This window comes from Tupaia chinensis, unplaced genomic scaffold (genome assembly GCF_000334495.1).
Source record: "Tupaia chinensis unplaced genomic scaffold, TupChi_1.0 Scaffold000014_1, whole genome shotgun sequence".
NCBI lineage: Eukaryota > Metazoa > Chordata > Mammalia > Scandentia > Tupaiidae > Tupaia > Tupaia belangeri.
This window is the reverse complement of record NW_006159444.1, coordinates 2,312,796-2,333,714: the sequence shown is the minus strand read 5'-3', so window position 1 is coordinate 2,333,714 and position 20,919 is coordinate 2,312,796. Positions and strand designations below refer to the sequence as shown.

Below are 20,919 nucleotides of genomic sequence, written 5' to 3'. Positions count from 1 at the left end.
ACTGACTAAAGGCAAACCCTAACTGTAGACAAAGTGCCTCAAGGGCATGCTCGTGTTTCCATATTTAATGGGGACAGTTCCAACCAAGAGAACTCTGCCACAATTTTTATTAGATCATACTCAGGACAAATGCAATTGAAATATCAGAGACCATGACATTTTCATAGTTCTCTCCCTGAGCAGCATCAGACCTGTAGATAACATTATGAAATGAATGCGTTTTCTGGTGAAGCCCCATGAATGGCAAACATTTATCTGGAAGCCTAAGCTTAATACGTCAAGAAGCTAGCATTACACAGCTAGATGGAAGGAATAAGATCTTGTGTCTAAGCACACTCTAGAGGACTATGTGTAACAATAATTTATTATATATTCAAAATATCTAGAAGAGAGGATTTTGAATATTCCCATCACAAAGAAATGATAAATATTCGAGATAAAAGATACACTAATTACCCTGATTTGATCATTACATACTGTATACTTGTATCAAATATCATATTGTACTTCATAAATATACAAATTTATACATAAATATGTATAATCATTATATGCCAATTGAATATAGTAATGATTATTTAAAAAGAAGCCAAAGTTGGTTATTTTAGGTAATTGCATGTTTTAAAAACTTTGTAATTAAAAAATTTTTAAAACTTTGAACAGATTCTCTCTTTGGCAAATAAAACTAGGGACTTAAGCATTTTGCAGAGGTTCTGCTTGAATCCCCACATCTCCTATGCTAATTAGGAATGTTCTCCCCAACCCCATCTGTGCAAACTTCTAAATCACAGCAGAGACCGCCAGGTAGAAAATCAGCAAATTACCTTCTGAGCCTGAAAGAGAGAGGTTCAAGGGAAAACTGGAGGTGGGGCAAAAGCTCTATTATAAGATGGACTTGACAGGATGAGGAGAATCTGTCAGTGAAAATATGTGTAATCAGGACATCCCCAAAATGCTTTACAACATCCTACTGCTCATTTCATCTTGAAGCAGGCCTGGTGAAGAATCTAGAAGAAATCTTAGGAAAATTGAAAGAAATTGTTTAACAGAAAACCCTAGTTATCACCCCAAATTAACTCCTTCCTTCCTAAAGACAAGGAACCTGGACCTATCTTTCACCCTAGACTTCCAAAGCTGGATCAATTTTATTTCCCAGTAGTGTTCAGAGTGTGAACGGAATTAAAGTCATGGACTGGAATCTCAAACAAATCAATTTACTTAGATTTTTCCTCAGTCACAGACTGCCCTTCAACTCTAGCATATTATACATGCACGGCCTTGATAGAAAAGAGTACTAACATATCAATGTTTATTGCAGCATTATTCACAATTGCTAAAACATGGAACCAACCCATATGTCCACGAATAGATGAATAGACTGGGAAAGTGTGGCACATATACTCTATGGAATACTACTCAGCCATAAAAAACAAGACCCTGGCAGTTGATAGAAAGTGGATGAATATATAACATTTGCTGTTAAGTGAAGCAAGTCAGGCTATGAAAGAGAGACATTGTTTGTCACCACTTCACATATACCAACTGTCCATACTCCATGGTAGAAACTGAAAGATTAGAAGACATAGAAGCATTGAAAATAGCTATAGATGCTGGAGGCAATGTGGGAAGAGGGTGAGAGGAGAGAGAGTGTAAGAAAAGAAATTAAGGAGGAAAATAGAGAGGCAGGACATTTATGGGACACAGAAATGCATTATTATCTGTTTATGATAATGTGTTTTGCATCCTCAACTGGACTGGTGGAAGTGTATTTATGTTGGGTAAATTCAACTTAAAAGCTAAGTGATGCATAGTGATTAAATGTATAAAATAAATTAAAATTTAAAAAGAAGAAGAGAGTACTAGGAGAGAGGAAAGATGAAATAAAGTAAATCCACCATTTTCATGTACAAATAGTACCTCATTATTAAGAAAGACATTTAAGTGAGAAAATCTAAAAGAATGTTCAATAAATGGTACAGCTTACGTTGCTGAACCACTAACATCTACAGGGTACAGATTAAACAATCAGAAGCCCAGAGTTATAGGATAAGTGGTTTGTGCTCAATAGGCAATCCTAATTAGCTTTCAGTGGGAAAGATCTGACTGACTAATTCATACATCTATAGTAGCAAACTGTAATAAATATCTTTCCCTTCCAAGAATGTGTCCATTTTAACCCAGATTTAATAGTGGAAAAAGAGTAGGATTGAGAAATCTAGTCATTTCTGTGAACTGTGAACTGTGAACTGAGAGTTACCACCAACAAGCTAGACACATTTGGGAAATCACAAATGGACCTAATTTGTGTATCCATAAAGCATAGGGTTGGAGCAAATGGACTCAAAATCTCTCCTACCTACAGTATGTTTGATATCTATGATTCTATGAACTAGGATTAACATCAGGTATCAAGGATATGTAAGCTGGGGCACCCAGCCACCTGAGTGTAAAAATCAGTGTCTTTCAAGGAGTGATCCAGTCTGGGAGACACTAAAAAGTAGCACATAGAATTGAATTCAGTCTTTACCTAGATGATAAATCAATAGAGATGACTTATTGATGCATGTCAGGCAATAAAATGCTTCAAAAGAGGGAAACCCATGTTAAAGACAATAAACCAGAGTTCAAGCCTCCTCTCAGTCATTCATTAATAGTATGTCCCTGGACAGGCCACTGAGTTTTCTCAATGGATGTGTTATCACCTGCTCTGCATGTAGACAGCATAAACTCTTTAAATCAATATGAAAGGGACCAGCAGTTAGCGTAATGGCTATGTCGCTGGACTCCCACGTAGTCGACCACGGTTCAAGTCCCAGACCTGGTGGCTTAAAACTCACGCCGGGCACGTGTGCGTGCATGCCCAAGATCCCAAGAGGAGAATGGAGGAGAAGGGATTGCGGTGTGGCCATCCCCCCTGAGGGGTGATTTCTCGCTTTCTGTCTGTCTCTCTCTGCCTGTCTGGCGAGCACACACACACACTATAGCAAAAACCTCTCCAAAAATAAATCAATATGAAAATGCACAACTGTACTCAATAGATGATAAAGTTCCATGTGAACAGGTATCTAGGATTAGAAGATCTCCTTCTGAAAGAAGAGGGAAAAAAGGTCAAGAAAAGACCTTTGAAAAACAGCAACAGCTTCATACTTGCCCACTCTTAAAATATAGATGGTGAATTAATATATAAAACTCACTTGGTTTAAGAGAAAGGAGAACAGACTTTCAGTAGAAACATCTACATAAGACAAAACAAAAGATCATTAAGTTTGAGTCTTTGTCACACTTACTCAGAGCCCCAGATCATGCAGTGACAGTCAAGTAACGAGTGAATTTCAGAGTCTCATCTTTACACCAAGAGACAGGCCCCATACTGAGCAGCAAAGAGGGCAGGACTCAGACATGGGATTAAGCCACTGTGTGTGGTAATCACAAAGAAGACATACAGGAAACTGTAGTAGAGGCAGAGGAAAGAGATTTGGCTAGCCAAGATTCCCTACCAGACTCATGATTAGGGTGAAGAGGTGAAGGCTGGGAGATAGGGGAGGCGGGTAGGGAAGCTTTCCTTAACTGAATGACCAGGTTGGCTAGGAAGAAAAATATTAAATAACAAAATTCCCTTGACCAAAGAACAAGTGTATATCAATCTTACATCATGTGATAGGTGAAGTAGTATTAACCCCTATGTGAGGGAGAGAGCCTAATCAATGTTATTTTTTTAATTATTTTTAACCAGATGAGGTTGGTTTGATAATCACTCTATGAATTCTAGAAGGTTGGGTGATAATTCCATTTCAAGCATGTTCAAGTTGCAATAATGTCAGTAATGTGAGAGGGAAAATCTGCTAGCAAGAGAAAACTAAGTGGAAATCTAGAGATAGTGCAAGACTGGAAAGATCGTGTTCAAATCATATCGGGGAGTAACAGTTGAAGATAACTGAGGCCCCAACAGAAGATGATCTCCAAGAAACAATGATCCCAAGAGACAATGATCCCCAAGAGACAATTTCTAGGAAGAGTTAGACAGAGAACTGAGTACTCAATCAGGTAAGATGCCATGGTTGAAAGGCTCAAGGGGAAATTTGAGAGTGATGGGGTACAGGTCATCTACATTGACGAGGCAAAAAGACCTGGGTCTAGAAATCTACAGAAGTCATTTGGGGATGGAGGATGTGCTCAGTACTAAAAGGAGTGCTAAATCCAAGAGAAAAGTCCAAAGTAGAGACTTTGAGAGCAGTGTAAATTGAGTGTAATGAACAAAAACAGGCAGGAAATTTGCCAGGCTAATTCATATCAGAAGTCTTTTATAAATATGTGAATTCTCCAATTTTCTCCTAGTTTTTCCAAGTTTTTTCTTCTCCTGGCTACATCCCTTTTGCATTTCTTTGTGTCCACTAGCAAGTTCAGTACATAATGAAAGGCAAAGCTAGTTTTTTAATCTGTTAAACAAAATGTACCTTTATCTTTGTGTGCATCTGTTATTTATTCCTGCTTTACCTGAACCTTATTATCATCACCCGTTATGTGTTGATTATATTAAGCTTTAATCGTTTGTAATATCTAGATGTCTCAATCTAAAAAGAGGGTTGCACCTAAGATCTACTCTCTACCTAATTGAAATTTTTCTCAAAACTACTTCAACTACTTTTTTCAACATTTTGCCATGTCCTACGAAAGGAAAATAAGTGAAATGAAGAGAAAAGAAAAAATTTTCCTTTCCTCCTATTCAATTGGTACAAAAAGGATTTAACACGATGCTTTGATTGCGAGATTCAAGAAATTGCCTTTTATTAGACTAACTATTGATACAAATGTATGAAAACTCACCCTTATTATCAAATTTTTCCCAAAGTCCTTCAATTCCCCTGGAAATCTCCTCCCCAAGTGTTCTCACTCTCCATCATTTCTTCATGTCGACCAGGTAAGTTTAAGTGCCCTCAACCCATCCCCCAGCCTCTTTTCACCTGCCACATCATAATTACGCATTCACTCTCTCTCTAAAATCACATTAGTGCAGGGGATCAAGTACAATAACTTTACTGTCTTTTTGTGACCTGGCTGTGTGCTTTTCTCCTCTCTGTAAACCCAGTAAACCATCATCAAACATTTACATTCTGTTTTTCAATTTGCAAAAAGAGTTCACATGCATTATCTCAAGGAGACCCCAGTGACCCTTTGAGGCATGTGAAGATAGGATGCTACCCATTTCTCAAATGGAGAAGCTGAGATCTAACATCCCATGTTGGCCTACTCAGCAACTGATAGAACAAAGATGCCTGACAAGTGGTCCAGGGTTCTTCCTAGCCAACAGTTGCCCAAAATGCAGCAGCAAGCATGAGAACTTTTGCACTTGGGACAAGGGGGCAAATTCTGAACCTGTTTTTCCTCCTAAGTGATCATCTCTCTCTTCTCCATCTACCTCAAACCTGGCTCTTCTTTCATATGCAGCCCACCTTCACCCTCCACCATGCCACACTCCCAGATCAAGCTCTGACTTAAGCTGGCCCCTCTGAGGCCAGCAGGTGGCATAGTGGTTGAAATGATAGACTCCCATATGGTTGACCATGGATCAAGGCCTGGACCCCGCAGGTATGTGTGTGTGTTCCCAAAGACCCAAGAGGAGAACGGAGGAGAAGGGATTGTGGCATGGCCATCCCCCTGGGGGGTGATTTCTCACTTTGTGTTTCTCTATCTTTCTCTGTCTCTCCAGCAAGCACATATGCCCTATAGAAAAAATATTAAAAAAAAAAAAAAAGTGCATCTCCTCCACCCTGCTCAGTGTGATCATCATGTATCACTTTGGGATCTTCGATGGTTCATGTGTATGTTTTGTTAGCCCAGGAAATTAGTAAGATACTTATAGGGATTATTATTTATTTTGTACTTGCCACAATGCCTAATACAGAGGAAAATTCTCAGCAGGATTTGTTTTTGTTTTTTTTTTTGTTTTTTCTCTGAATTGAAGTTACATTCTCTAGGAACATAAGAAGATTTCAGTTCAAGAAAGTATCTTTTGGGACCAGCAGATGGCAGATGAACTCTCACATGGCCGACCATGGTTTTAGTACTGGATCTGGAAGCTTGGAACTCATGCCAGGCACATGTGTGTGCATGCCCAAATTCCAGAGAGGAGAATAGAGGAAAAGGGATTGCAGCAGGGCCATCCTCCTGGTGATTCCTTGCTTTTTGTCTCTCTCTGTCTCTTTGGCAAGCATACACACACTGTAACAAAAATCTATTTAAAAATTTTTTTCTTTTTAAAAAATAATTATTTATTTTAATGCTATTTATTATTTTTTAATTTGATATAGGGCACATGCACTCACCAGAAAAAGACGAAAGAGACTGAGAGAGAAAGAGAGAGAGAAAGCAAGCCACCAGGTCCAGAATTCAAACCTTGGTCAGCCGTGTGAGAGTCTAGCATCTCAACCACAATGCCACCTGCTGGCCCCAGGAAGTATAGTTCAGTACTACTTACAATCCAGTAACTCAAGATTTTGTATGAGTAATGATATGATAGGCTTATAAATTTGAGTAGGTCAGAGCCTGACTAATCTCCAGAGTCTCCACATACCAAAACAAAGTTACAAAAAATGTAAATCAATTAATAATCCTCCTTCCAAAGAATAGCTGGTACCACCTGCTGTGGCACCCCACAACCCGTTGCCTTTTCTCAGTCATGCAGGGCCTTCCCTCGATCACTTTGTTCTTTTATTATCTTCTGCTTTCTTATGCATGAATGTTGATCACTTGTTAGACTTGTCAGTTCTTCACAGTATTTGCTAATTCTCAATATTCAAACTTTTCTATGATCAGTTATCATAACGAGATCTCTTAACTTGTCCATTGATCATCCAGTCAGAAAGTTTGACTTCTACATTCCTACAAGGTCAAGTATGCTATCTAAAGTATAGAATGGGTTAGGAATATGATTTTAATGTATCAAAGTACATTTAAATCTCATTTTCAGTAAACACACACACATCTAAAGAAAAAAGGAAAAATCATTAAAGATTTTACACCAAAATGTTAACTATCATTATTTTAAGGTTATCAGATCATGTGAAATATTTATCTTCTTCTAACTTGCTTGCATCACTGGCAATAAATGATACTATATGTGTACTAAAGAAAAATAATTATTTTTAAAAATGTAACCTATAACTAGCAAGAGAGTTGATAACACAAATTTGCTACAGAGTTGAATTTCAAGTATTTGCTTAAAGGGAGTATTTCTTTCCCTCTTTTTAGCTAATTTAATATATATAAATTTTTTTCTATTTTCAAGAATTTTTTCTAGTCTTATAAACAAAAAGGATGAATGAAGACTATTCAGGCACATTCTCTCAAATCCTGCCTTCTCATCAATCTCCTTTTTCCTCCCCTTTTCAATCTGAATCCTTGGAAGTAAATGTTCCATCACCCTCAGCCTCAACTGTCCTCAGCTTTCATCTAGAAACGTCTTTAGGAAAGAGATTTTACTCAATGCTCAAGCAAATCTGTGCCAAATACTCCTAAAATTCTTATCCACCAGACAAGCTTTCTCTGGTCTTGACAGAGTTAGATTACACACTCTCAGTTCCAGGAATAAAGAGAAAGTTGTACATACTTGAAGAAACCTTATTCAAAAGAATAAGAAACCACACAGCATCCTTTCCCTTATATTATGTTTTCTCAAGGCAGTTATATATCAGTGGACTCTCAGGTCAAATAGTGTTGGGTTCAAATTCTGATTTTAGAGTTAAACTTTTGGTATTGGGAGCCTGACTCTTCTATTTCTGTGTCACCTTCAGCCAGATTCTTCAACTCCCTAAACCTGTTTCCTCATCAGATAAAGAAAGATGCTTAGTAACAACAACACTTCTGAGAGTTATTTCATTAAGTAATTAGATAATGGATATAAAGCATTTACCGCCTTCCCTGGCAGACAGTAAGTGACAGAACCTGTTAGCTCTTGGTAAGAACCAAGAGCTGACTACATGTGTCGTCACACCATCACCAGGAAAGTGGAAACCTGAATAGCCCATTGGAGCTACAGTTAGAAACTAGGAGCCCTCTCGCTCCTTCTGCTTTTCTGCCTTTGTTCTCGGACTCACACCAGTGGCTCTTGTTGCCCAGACAGTTCCAGGCACTGTCTAGGAAGCGTCACTGGCCGAAACCAGCCAATCATTGGCAAAAGGCCCACTTAAACTATTGCAAGAAATGTGAGCTTGTGAGTAGACGGTGGTGCTCAATGCCTGAACTCAGTGCTAATTTACTCCAGAAGTGCAGCACACGAGAGGATTTCAGGCAACATGGAAGTGAAAGTGCCTGTCCCTAGGACACTGCTGCTACCAGGAACACCAACTTGAAAGCAGCGCACATCCGAAGCAGTAAGGAATCCCGACCCTCACTTGCTCGGCTCACTTACTCTGTTTGGTGACTTCTTGGTGCCTCTCTCCCCGTGCTGGCTTTGTGGCTCAGAATATCTGGAAGTCTGGCACTCCTCTCAAGACAACTGATTTGTACGTAACTTTGGAATGTTTGTGAGTGTTCACAAAATAAAACTAAATAGTACTCCAGTGTCTAGCTCAAACCTTGCTCCACAATCTGTCTTCCAAGTCCCCTCTACCTTGCAAAAGTTGCTCTGGTTGACTAACCAAGTTGAAAATTGGAGTACAAAAAATCTTGCTGTGTTTCACAGTAAAATCCAGCTCTAGCTGGAAAATTCTGACCATATTTGACTAAGAAAGTTCAAGTTCAGATTCTTCTCTTTGAGAGAATGGTGTAATTAAATCTAACCAAAAGGAGGGAGTGTTAAGTCACATGATTATAAAGGAATTTCAAACGATGATCCTTCCCATTCTAGTGCAATGAAATACCTAACACATTACCTGGAAAATATTAGGTACTCAATGAGTATTTAGTGAATGTTAAAGACTCATAAATGAGCCCTCATCATATTATGACTAACACTCTCACACCTGTGAGAACAACACTTGGACTGTTTCATCAGCTTGGGGAGAGAGCTTGCCATTCACGACCTAACTAGAAACCAAAAATATAATACCTTCAGTATCACTCGTTTTAGGCTTTGAATGGGGGAAAAGAACAAAGTTATAAACAATCTGCATTAAGTGAAAGGACAAAATCTTCCTATTGCAACCATTAATTTGCTAAAATAACAGGATCTTCAAACATGTTCAAGAAATTGATGAGGTTATACATATTCTCATCAGTTCAAAAAGCTATGCAAACCTCTCTAAAATCATGCTGGGTTTTTCAAATAGAATAAACACGAACGAGTAGCATAAACTGTATGATTTCCATGTTTACAAACATTTGTTTAGATTATTTAAACAATTAAAAGTTTCCTTCTTTTTTTAATTTTTGAGAGGTTTTTGCTATAGGGCGCATGTGCTTGCCAGACAGAGAGAGAGAGACAGAGACAGAGAGACAGAAAGCGAGAAATCAGCCCCCAGGGGGGATGGCCATGCCGCAATCCCTTCTCCTCCATTCTCCTCTCGGGATCCTGGGTATGCACGCACACACGCCTGGTGTGAGTTTTAAGCCACTGGGTCTGGGATTCGAACCACTGTCGACTACATGGGAGTCCAGAGACATAGCCATTACACCAACTGCTGGTCCCAAAAGTTTCCTTCTTAAGACATGACTTTGCATAAGGGCAGCAAGCATCTTTTGGGTACACCATACACAGATACCTTACACAGAATTATATTCGAAAAAAATTAATAAGTTTTGAGTTAGTTCTATTTCTTTTCTTTCTATTTTAGACCAAAAACTAAATCTTCTTCTGTTTAAATATAAAAGAATCTATCCAATCATAAGTTTTTATGGATCATTGGGGAAAAAATTATATACAGTTAATGAGAAGTCTAAAGGAAAGTAAATATAAATCAATTAAAAAGGAGAACAAAAAGATATTTTTGGTTTGAAGCAGATTAAATGAATTAAATTTCTACAATGATGTTTTCCTGTTAGGAGAATGTTATTCTGCTAGAGATCATTATGGTAGTAGGAATTAAGGTAATTTAAACTCTACTGAAAAGGAGACTTAAAGTGTTTTTATGTTTCAGAGAAGTTCCAGAACATGTTTGAAATAAGGCCTATTTATGTTATCAGTAAAATAGCTATGCAGGTATTTGACTAACCTTATGTATCAAAATGATCAACATGTGGGATCAGTAGGTGGCATGGTGGTTAAAGCACTGGATTCCCATATGGCTGACCACAGTTCAAATCCTGGACCCAGTGGCTTGAAAATCATGCCTGGTACATGTGCGTGCATACCCAAAATCCTGAGAGGAGAAGAGGAGAAGGGATTGTAGCATGACCATTGCCCTTGGAGAATGATTTCTAATTTTCTCTCTCACGGTCTCTCTCTGTCTCTCTCCAGTGACTGCACCAGCCCTATGGGGAAAAAAAATCACAATTGTAGTCCACTGTAAACCATTAAATGACATCCATTATCTGGGGAGCTTCCATACACTTAGATGGAGCCTTAGATTTCAAAGTTGGACCACAGTGTCATCATATCGCATCATTTTCCAATTCAGAATAGTTAAACTTCTCTTTCAGAATACAACTTGAGGAGTGAATAGCCCCCAAAGAGATGCCAGGGTTCCATATCCAACAAATGACCACATTGGCATAATAATCCAGGATCCCTAGCTAGATTCAGCTTATGAAAGGATACCCTTTTGTAGATTTCATAATAGCCTGATTTTCATCTTGTAAATGTATTTCATTGTTTAAGGTCTTCAATCATTCCCATTCACTGATGAAGTGAATCTACTGTTTGAGGCTCCATGCCACAGGTTAAAGTCAAAGAAATGAGTCATGTTGGATTTGGTCCCTAGAAGTGCTTGCCAGAAGTGTAGATGGGTTTATTACTAGCACTAAAAATGACTTTCATTCTTTACGCCCTCTAATAGTTTCCTAGGGCTGTCATAACAAAATACCACGAACCAAGTGACTTAAAACAACAGAACTTTATTCTATCACCGTCTGGAGACCAGAAGTCTGGAATCAAGGTGTTGGAAGGGCCACGCTCCGTCTGAAACTTGTGTGGGAGAATCCTTCCTTTCGTTTTTATAGCTTCTGGCGATGGCCAGCTGTCCTTAGCATTCCCTGGCTGGCAGCTACAGAACTCCAATCTCTGCCTCTGTCTTCAAAAGGTTGTCTTCTTATAAGGACACTAGTCACATCAGATTAGGAACCACACCACTCCAGTATGACCTCATCTTGATTTAACCAATTACAATCACGATGACCATATTTCCAAATATGGTCACATGCTGAGGTTCTGGTTGGGTTTTCAAAAATATTTGGGGGTGGGAAGGATAGAGTAGGACACAGTCACAATTCAACCCCATAACACCCCACCTTTCCTACCAATGCTTTCAAATGCCAACTGAATCTCTATGTTATATATAATACAAGCAAAGACAGAAGGAGTCCACAGGTTTAGAATATTTTTACTTTCTTCACTTAATCTCATTTGGTCTGCACAACAAAGCATATCAGCTAGGTATTTTTATCTCAGCTCTTTTTTTTTTTTTTTTTTTTTTAGAGAGAGATTTTTACTACAAGGTACATGCACTCACCAGGGCCACAGAGAGAAAGAAGTGAGAAATCACCCCCCTCTCCCATGGGGAGTGGTCATGCCACAGTCCCTTCTCCTCCATTCTCCTCTCAGGATTATGGGCACACACACACACACACACGTACCCAGCATGAGTTTTAAGTCCCCAGGTCCAGGACTCAAACCACGGATGGCTACATGGGAGTTCAATGACATAACCATTACACCATCTGCTGGTCCCCCTATCTCAGCATTTATAAGAGAGAAGACAAGTGTGGAGAAGTTAGATGACTTGCTTGGTAGCACACAACTGTTCAATGCCACAGCCAGAATTCTCAGGCCTCCTAGCCTCCAGATCTTGTTGTTCCTTCTGAAACATAGAGCCTGACACAAAGCTCTACCAGTCCATCGATAATCAAAATAGAAACTGAATATTTTCCAATTAAATAGGGTGTTGTTAATGAAGAGTAGCACAAGGGATCCTATCTGGACCACTTTTCCCCCTGCTGATTGAGAAGCGCTCCTCCCTGTGTCATTGCCACTGGCCACCTAAAACTCAGGCTACATTGACAATCACATATATGTATTTATATCAGGGCACAGGTAGTTCTCCAAGGAGAGAAAAACATTCCTTTCCACTATGTACTCCACAAGGAAGTGGAAAGGAATTTCACTTAAGATGATTTCAAAGCAGAAAGACAATAACATATTTACCCTTTGTCTCCCAATTCTTAGCCTCAAAGGGCTTATACCAGAAAAAATTTAATGTAAATGAAAACAACATACTGTTACGTAAGATGGTGGTTAGACCACAGGCTTGGGGATACACAGAGATCTGGGTTTAAATCCCACTTCTGCCACTGTCTAGTGGAGTGGTTTAAGACAGGGTACTTCATCTAAGTGTCAGTTTCATGGAGATAATAATATTTTTTCCCAGGACTGTTTTTACAAGTGGCTGAAACTATAAATGTAAATGTAATTAAATATTACTATAAACTCTAATGTGAAAACAAAAGAACTAATCATAGTACCTGGAACATAGCTACTGCTCAGTAACATCATCGGTTTTCGCTCATTGCTCCACACATGAAGTACACAGAAAATGCTACAGACTGTCCATTAAAAACCCTATTTGCTTCTATTTCTATTTCAATTCTTATTTAGTTTTTAGTATTTGGTATGAAGTTTTTCGTTTGATTAATTCTTCCATTTCTAGCCTAGCTTTCACTGAAATTCCAGGATTTTGTTTCATTTTTTTGTTTCTTTTTTTTTTTATTTTTCCAGTTTACTAAAGGGTATGTGCACTCACCAGAGAACAATAGAGAGAAAGTAAAAGAAAAAGCACCCCTCAGAGGGAATGGCCATGCCACAATCCTTTCTCCTCCATTCTCCTCTTGGGATTTTAGATATGTGCACACACGTGTTTGGCATGTTTTTCAAGCTGTCAGGTCTGGCACTTGGACCACACAGTCAGCCATGTTGGATCCAGTCACCTTAACCTCCACACCACTTGCTGGCCCCCTTCCAAATACTTCTATTTCACTGCATGAGTAGGTTTCAGATATCTGTCTTTGCTCACATTTGTTTGGCCCTACACTCTTTGCTATATTTTACTTGTTTCTAAGGCAAAAACAGATTACTTTCACTTACCTGAAGACAAAATACTTTATTTTGGATAAATCTATAAGAAAGGAGTCTGCAGTGACATGTTGGCCCTGTGAGATGGCCATGCCAACGTTCTAACAAGAGGAATGATTACTCGGCTCTCCAAAAACATTTTCATGATCTCTTCCCATACCAAGATATGTCAAACATTACCCCCCACAAAAAATAATGACTCTGACATTGGGAGGTCTAAATTTAACTTAGAACTACAAACCACTGAATTAACTATTGAACTTGCTATAAAGTCATTCCATTTGAGTTCAGAGGCAGTTATAAATTATCCAGAGAAAATATTGCATTTTCATGTAATCGTAGGAATCAATCAGATTAGCTGGGACCCTTTGCTTATTCTCACTTCAGAGCCAACACATCCTTCTATACCATTCTGGTTTTTTTTGTTTGTTTGTTTGTTTTTAGAGGTTTTTTGCTATAGGGCAAGTGCACTCGCCAGACAGAGACAGAGAGACGGAAAACGAGAAATCACCCCCCAGGGGGGGTGGCCATGCCGCAATCCCTTCTCCTCCATTCTCCTCTTGGGATCTTGGGCACACACATACATGTGCCCAGCATTGAGTTTAAGCCACCAGGTCCGGGACTTGAACAGCAGTCAACTACGTAGGAGTCCAGTGACATAGCCATTACGCTAACTGCTGATCCCCTAAAGGGAATCCCCCTACAAACACTAAATGATATAAATCTTGGTGTCTTGTCTTAGATTTCAATGACCACAAACTTCAGTACACCGTAACTAGAAAACTACTTTTGTTTCTTTGGGGTGGAGGATTAAAAGAGGGTTACATTGTTGTTCATTTATTTTCATTCAACACTTACTTTGTTCTCAGATGGTTAAGACAGTCCAGGTTTGCTCCACTAATGAAAAATTGTACCAAAAACAGTAGCAACAACGGCAACAAAAACCAGAATGGTACAAAGACAGAAATGAGCATCTGCAATATACGCATTTTTCATATACTAGCATTTTAATATATTGCGCATTGATCTTGCTTCTCCAGAGTATTTTTTACATAGTCAAAAAGATTATATTCCTGTCTTCTGATGTAGCATTACAACATGAGAATATCTCATAAATATTATCTTATTGATGGTTTTCCTTCATATAGATTTACCACCACCACATACTTAACCACTCTAACTAAACTTATAACACTTTTTTGAGTTAATTTATTTCTTCTGTGAGTGACAGAGAGAAAAAGGCAACCTCAACAGAGTCGTCACACTGTCTTCTACCTCTAGGCCCAGCCTACCCAGATCATGGGCTCACACGTGTACCTCTGGTATGTACAGGGCGGTCTCAGGATGTGAACTCAGGACCTCTCCATGTGATCCAGCATCGTGAGACATTACATTACCTCTATGCCAGCACTGACCCACATTTATTTTTAATTAATGATGGTCTCAGTCCATTCCTACTTCTATAACAAAATACCTTTGATTACATAATTCATAAACAACAGATAATCATTTCTCACAGTTCTGGAAGCTGAGAAGTCCAAGATGAAGGCACTAACAGATGTGGTGTCTAGTTAAAATTTTAAGTGTGGATACAGTGATTTAAATACTGCATATATGTTTATGATTGCCATTGTGTGAGGCTTCATGACCTGGTTATCTGTGTGCAATCTTATTTCTAATCATTCAACAACCTGAAAAGGTCATTATATTATAATTACCACTCTGTAAGACCAGAGGTCATAAAGAAAGTGATAGATACAGATTTTGATCAGATACACCTAGCTTCAAATTATGTTTTCCCCTGGCTATACCACACTACCCTCCCCTTCATTACTTTCATCACCACCACTAACTCCAAGCACTGTCTCCTCCCTCACCTCCATTTCCACCATCATATTGCCACCCTTTTCACTTTACTAAGCTAAGGCTTATATCATCTCTGTAGAGATCATGTCTTCATTGCCCACGTTTATGTTCTTTCCTACTTCACCCTAACTTCCACCAACCTGTATTTTCTTAAGTGCTTGGGAACAGAGATAAAGCAATGGCCACTCTACCACACTAATTTTATGAACAATCCCAAATATTCATTCTTTCTAATACTTACTGAGAGCATGTGATGTGGCAGGTACTATTCTGACTGTTGGGAGTACTGTCATTCCCTTTTGCAGGATTTTCTTCAACACCAAAAAGCCTTCCTTTTCAGATTTTCTTCACACACACCATTTGCCATGTTAAATCTACTTGCAAGTTGTCAAGCTGTGCTTCAGTTACCAGCTCACGCTGCCTGGCCTCCAAGCTGGATGAAAAGCAGAAGTGGGCTGTTCAAGAAGGATACACGAGTCAGAAGGAAAGTCTCAGGCAATAGTCATGAAGTAATTTCTTATCTCTTATTGCCACAGCAAACTACCGCAGGAAAGAACTTCCTATTTCCATGCGCTAGTGATGTGCATTTGCTTAATGTAGCTTGCCCCAAACAGTGCGTAAGTGGACTTGCTCCAGAAAAGACATTTGATATATAAAGAGAGGAAGACAAAAACATTAAAAAGGTAAAAATTAAAGAATGAGTACATCAGCGATACCCAGATTGAAGTGCTTTTCTTCTTCACTTGCTTGATGTGAGCAGAAAGACACCTGTGTTCTTTCTGTTTCTATTTTCTATGTAAAACAAATAACTGTACAGGAATCAGACTTTACATATTATCATGCAACGCCCAGGACAGTACTAGGAACACACAAGCCCCTAAAGACCAATAAAATTCTCTACTGTAGTCAAAGATGCCTCAGTGAGTTATCACTTTGACTCCTGTAATTAAATTCATTCACATATATATTCAAGCAAAGAAAACCAAGCACTCTAGATGCCCTTAGTACAAGTCTCTGAACCAACAACCACTAGCTCTTGTTCTCATAGCAGAGATATTTTCTTAAGCCTGTGACCTTTATCTACAAGCAAAACCCCCTCCAGCTGCCTAAATGCAAAAAGGGATTCTCCACAAAGAGCACACTTTCTCAAAAGAGAGTAGCTACAGAGTGTTTCCCCAAATGAACTCAGGGCTCAAACAAATGCTGAATTGTGCTTTTCTGAGTCAAACCCATAGTCTACCGTCCAAGCAGCTATTAATACAACATTCATTTAAGAAAAAGAGAAAAACACTAAAAAAAAAAAAAAAAAAAAAAAAAAAAAAAAAAAAAAAAAAAAAATCAAACCCATAGTCTACCGTCCAAGCAGCTATTAATACAACATTCATTTAAGAAAAAGAGAAAAACACTAAAAAAAAAAAAAAAAAAGAAAGAAAGAAAGAAAGAAAGAAAGAAAGAAAGAAAGAAAGAAAAGAGAAGAAAACAGAGCATGAGAGAGAAGCAGAAGAAGCCCCCAACTCCCTCCTTCCAAGTGTGGCAGAATTAAGGCGAGACTTTAGCACTGGACTGCACAGCAGCAGGTTTCCAGAGAGCTGAGTGAATCTCATGTCCCCAAAGCCACATTTCAGACCTCATTATTCTAAAGATAGTGCTAGGGTATCAATTGCTTTACCATCTTAATAGGCCAAGCAATTACTTCTCACACAAAAGCAAGGAACAATTTTACTTACATGCAATAAAAGGAGAGTAATTCCAAGAGCTGTCTTTCTACCTCTAAATTCAGAAAACTCATAATACTCCGAGGCAAAAGAAGAAGATTCCACTCCGAGCAGCCCAGCTCTGGAGGCTCAGTCTACACGAAACTCCCATTAGAAGCTGACCAGAGAACAAAGTTCTTTCGAAAGAAGAGGAAGTGTCATCTCTACTTCCTCAATTCTATTGTTCTTCCTTCTTGTTGTTATCAAGCCCTTCCTTGACTCCAATAACCAGGACACAATTCAGGTAAAGCAAGCACATCCCCTCTGTTCTATTTCATTATCACTGCCCATTGTACTGTATATCCATTTCCAGGACACACATATGAAACAGCACATGGCTTTACTTCCCTGTGGGCAGAGACATTCACTTAGAGGTATGGATGCTGAGCTCATTTGCAGAATCTTGCTCAGCATGTTTGATTGAGATGCCACTGTTTTTTTGTTTGTTTTGTAAATGCAGAGTTGTTCATTAAGGAGTTTTATATATAACAGTAAAAATGGGAAACAGCTTAAATATATTGGAGAATATTTTTAATGATCAATCTCTTACAGGCTCAGTCTTTTTTCAAATTGCCCTACTTTGTCCTCTCCTAGTCGTTCATAGAGGGTACAGCTAAATGTGTAAAATGCATTTTAGAATTAAAATAAGTCTTAGCAATATCGGATTTTCTTGAAAACATACAAATAGAACTCTCAGACAAACCAGTAATCCCACTCCTGGGTATGTAGCCAAAGGATAGGAAAACAGGCAGAAAGATACTTCTACATCCATGTTTATCGCAACACTATTCACAATTGCTAAGACATGGAATCTACCTAAATGCCCAAAAACAGTGACTGGATTTTTAAAAATGTGGCACAAACACACTATGGAATACTACTCAGTCATAAATAAAATTATAAATCCTGGCATTTGGTACAAAGTGTATGAATATAGAAGATTTATTGTTAAGCAAAGCAATCTAGACTATGAAAGACACATTTTGTATATCCTCACTCACAATCTACATAGTGTCTGTACTTTGTGGTAGAAACTAAAAGACTTTAAGATATAATAGCAGTGTAGACACCAGAGACTATATAGGAGTGGGTGGAAAGATGGGGGTGGGAGGGAGGGACTCAGGAAAAAAAAATTAACAGACACAAGAATTGAAAGTCATTGTGTATGGTAACATCTTTTACTTACTTTACATGCAGTAAATTTATGCTTCGAAAACCTGTATCATATGCTGAAAAGATGTACACTGATTAATTGTAAATTTTAAAAGAAAGAAAAAGTTTTTGCCTGCCATTGTTTTGCAAGACATGCAGCAGAGTCTCTAACTTCAAAACTTTTTTTCACACATTGAAAAAGGAAAATGACAGCTAGAAGTTAGACATATTTGAATGCAACTTGAACAAATTGCCTCCCTTCCACTTCTCCTTTCTAACACCAGCATCTTGTTTTTCTATAAATGATCAGGAAAAGAATACAATCTTACTTTATGTGTACTCTACTCTCAAAGAGAATGAAAAATATTAGAAATGGGCTCATGACTAGTACAATCTTCCAAATGTGGTAGCTATAGCATTAGCATGTGTTTAAGTTATCATTCATTGCTTAACAGGTTAACTCCCAAAACTTAGTGTTTTAAAACAACAAATACCTCATTATCTCATAGTGTCAGTGGTTCAGGAACTTGGGTCTAATGTAGCAGGTTCTCTAGGAAAAGATCTGTGAGACTGTGATCTAGGGACTAAGGTCATCTCAGGCTGCTGGGAAGAAGGAAATTCTCCCTGCCCACTCATGCAATTGCTCATAAGATTTAGTCTCTAAAACACCTTTGAACTGAGAGCCTCATTTCAATGCTACCTACTGACTGAGCCACTCTCAGTTTCTGACAACATGGACTTCTCCTTAAAGCAGCTCACGTCATAGTAGTTGGCTTCATCACAGCAAGAGAGAGAGTGAAAGAACATGAGTGTGAGAGCACGAGCAAACCAGAAGTCACCTTGGTAAGCTAATCTCAGAAATGATGTCCTTTCATTTTTGCCATACTCTATTGAGGAGTGGGATACTTGGTCCAGTCTACACTCAAGAGGAAGGGATTATGCAGGAATCAATTCTACAAGATGGAATCAAAGGACTCTGTCTTAGAAGGGTGCCTATTACAGTAGGTAGGCCCTTTTATTCAAAATCAAATTGCATCTGTCAAGCTGAATACTAACAATAGGGAAGACTTATTCTAAAGTAAAATCCTAAATATATTCACACTACTGAAAGAAAATCTGAAACTTTCTTCCAGGTGTTATAGTAGCCTGTGGTCCACCCTCACCGTTACCAAGATCAAGATCATGGTGCATAGACCTGCTAAACCAATGACTGCCAGCATCCATCTGTAAGAAACAGGTGAGTTAGCATACAAACAAAAACTACATTACACTGTATAACCAGCCTACAATCTGGTAAAGAACTGATGCAATTTAAATTTAAAAACCTTTCACTTATTCACAAGCATGAGAAGGCCTCCAAGAACCACAGCATTAACCTGTTCTCACTGGGTGTATATAGTAACTGTAAGAATTTACCCATTAGGATCAAAATTCTCTGACACCTCTCTATGCTCAGTGAACACACTCCATCTTACGAATAATCAGCAGAGCTTCATTTTCTATAGCTCCTGCCTAGTACAAAACCCCACATGGCACAAAATCACACTTCTTCCATCTTCCTTTATTAATATGACCTGCTCAGGCTAAGCCTACAGAACAAGAAGGAAAAGGCTATTTTGGGTAGAGAAATAAATAATTCAGTTGGCCTTAGATTTTCCTAATTTCAAGGTGTGTTGATAAAAGCTGACACCAAATAGAAACTGATATCACTTGCTTACAAAGGTTAAGGGAGACACTTTCAAAAGCAAAGTAGAAATCTTTTATATGCACATTTTCTGCTTTCTTAGAAATTCTTAAATTTACAGAGTAAACATGGTGAACATCCCAGTAACAGAAGCACTATTTGGTAAAAGGTATTCCTTTGGTAAAGGGTATGATAGTTTGAAAACTACTTCAATTTCTGGTCTTAGACTTCATTTCATTTTCTTTACATTAGTTTTTCAGAAAGACTGCTATACACTGAATGTTTATATCACCCCCAAATTCATGTGTTAAAACATAATCCCCACTATGATGCTAGTTGGAGGTGGGATAGTGGGTGAGTGCTTAGATTATAAGGGTGAGTCTTCATAAATGGTATTAGTGCCCTTATAAAAGAGACCCTGGAGAGTACCCTCATCCTGTGGGCCATATGAAGACAAAGCAAGAAGACAGCCATCTTTGAACCAGAAAATGGCCCTTACCAGACACCAAATCTGCCAGTGCCTTGATTTTGGCCTTCCCAGCCTCCAGAACTATAAGAAATAAATGCCTATTGCTTTTAAGCCCCATAGTCTATAGTATTTTGTTATAGCAATATGAAGAAACTAAGATAAAGATAAAACGTAAGTTAAATCTGTGAAGGAGTGAAAGGATAAAACAAGATTTTGACCATGGACAAAGTGAAAGTTCTCTCTGTGCCTTCTTGTTTATGCAAACTTCTATTTCTGGGCATTACTATCTCATCTTCTCTCTACATGGAGTTACCCTCTAGTTCTGTTTTATGTAGCAACAAAAGTACTAGATGATATCAAAGGCATTTAGTGACATCAATAGCAGGGCTTGGTTTCTCACAAGACTTTCAAATGTAATCATCAAAGACATCCTCAAAAGGCATGTTATTTACAATTATGGACCAGTGGTGGAGCCATACAAATTCTTTGAGCACAAATCACTGAATTATAGAATCAGGATCCTTTTCAAAGTGGCTGGACTTCTGGTTCAAGATGGTGATTGAGCACAAATTCTTTTTGTTTCCTCCCTCCCTCCCCCAAAGACTCTATGAAAATGACAGAAAACCTATAGCAAGATATAAATACACCAAAAAAAAATGGGAGGAAGAGCATCATAACTTGAGAGAACTGAACAATCTTCTGGAAAACTGAAAGCTGATTGAGAAGGATAAGAGATGAAGGAGGGCAGGGGCCACAACATTTCATCACTAAAGAG

General features: G+C 38.4%; 1 protein-coding gene across 4 annotated transcripts in view; it reads right to left on the bottom strand.

The window, feature by feature from the left end:
* IPCEF1 (interaction protein for cytohesin exchange factors 1) overlaps positions 1-16,947 on the bottom strand; it is a 208,873-nt gene extending 191,926 nt beyond the window's left edge. For 3 of the 4 annotated variants that reach the window (XM_027769832.1, XM_006139988.3, XM_027769838.1), the window contains exons 1-2: positions 16,813-16,947; positions 15,327-15,540 (exon numbers count right to left, since the gene is read on the bottom strand). The gene's annotated coding sequence lies outside the window, so the exon portion shown is untranslated. The remainder of the gene's footprint in view (positions 1-15,326; positions 15,541-16,812) is intronic. The other variant, XM_027769834.1, reaches the window with a different exon arrangement.
* Between the last annotated feature and the right edge of the window lie 3,972 nt (positions 16,948-20,919).